The sequence below is a fragment of the Salvelinus sp. IW2-2015 genome, unplaced genomic scaffold (assembly GCF_002910315.2).
Source record: "Salvelinus sp. IW2-2015 unplaced genomic scaffold, ASM291031v2 Un_scaffold9447, whole genome shotgun sequence".
Classification (NCBI taxonomy): Eukaryota; Metazoa; Chordata; class Actinopteri; order Salmoniformes; family Salmonidae; genus Salvelinus; species Salvelinus sp. IW2-2015.
The window spans coordinates 8,165-9,461 of NW_019950706.1; positions in this window are offsets into that span (position 1 = coordinate 8,165).

Consider the following 1,297-nt stretch of genomic DNA (forward strand, 5'->3'; position numbering starts at 1 on the left):
CTCGGGCATAATCGACAACCAAGCATCAGTGCGCCTCAACGTACTGCTACTATTGTCGGTGAATGGAAGCAATCCGCAGATGTTGACATCTAGTGTTAATAAAGATCTTCCTCCAGCGAAGGAGTGAAGTCATGGATGTTTAATACATAACCAGCAGATAGGGGGGACATCCATGTTATGATAGACCGATCTTTGAAGATTGGAGATGTTGAACTTATTCAGATGGTATGTGGTCCACATACTTTTTGGGTCAGTGTAGTGTATGAATGACATGTTTGCGTGGTTTTTTTGCTTGAAACTTTGTTTACATGCTATTGTTCAGAATCTGTGTGGACTTATTTAGATATATGAAATGTAACATGTTGTGTTCATTATTCCTGTCAAATATCCTTGAATTTTAACCCTCATAATTAGTATACCAATCTGAACATGCTAACTGATATTGACATGCATTGATAACTGCAGAAATTGAGGCTTGGCGAATCGAGCTTCGTGCTATGCATGTCTGGGCTGACAATTATCTCATTCGAGTCTGTTGGGTCATTGAGCATTGGTGAAGTCAATGTCCATACTTACACATAATATGATTAGGAACAACCTGTCGGTCGATTAAACTTGTCTCGGACATTCGGGAAAATCATGTACACATTGTGGATGACATCTTACGACTCTCTCTATTGTCATCTTTAGCCAGACGCTCGCGCGCTTGATCCAGAGCAACTTACAAATTGGTGCATTTGCACTCTTATTGATATCACACGGGAACAACCACACTGATTCTGACAAATAGTGCATTCTAACTCTCTTAAGGGGGGGGGGGGTTGTAGAAGGCATTAACTTCTATGAGTCCTATCCTAAGGTATTCTTAAAGAGGTGGGGTTTCAGGTGTCCTCGCGGAAGGGTTGGTGATTTTTGACTTTCCGCTGACTCTGGCCCGTCGTGAGGAGTTTGGGTTTGCCCCCTTGGGGAGTGGCCAGTTGGTACAGACACGGAACAGTGTTTGGACTGGAAGTGTCTCCATTGGTGGTTCTGAGCCTGGCCACAGAGGTAGCCTGTATATAGATCAACTCAGTTAGGGGTCGTGGATCCTTAGGCGTAGCGGGAGACACCTGTGCGTCGAGAGGTGGAATCTTGCAAAAAGCAGTCCGAACACCTCTATAAGGTTCGGTGGGTGTAGGTGGACCTGATCAGGCCTGAGGTAAACGGAAGGTGCCTGTTCCGTCACGTTCCTTGTAGGTGTGAATGCTTCTAACAACATTCGCAGAGTACGACCAGTCGTAGCGCAGTCACGCCTCAC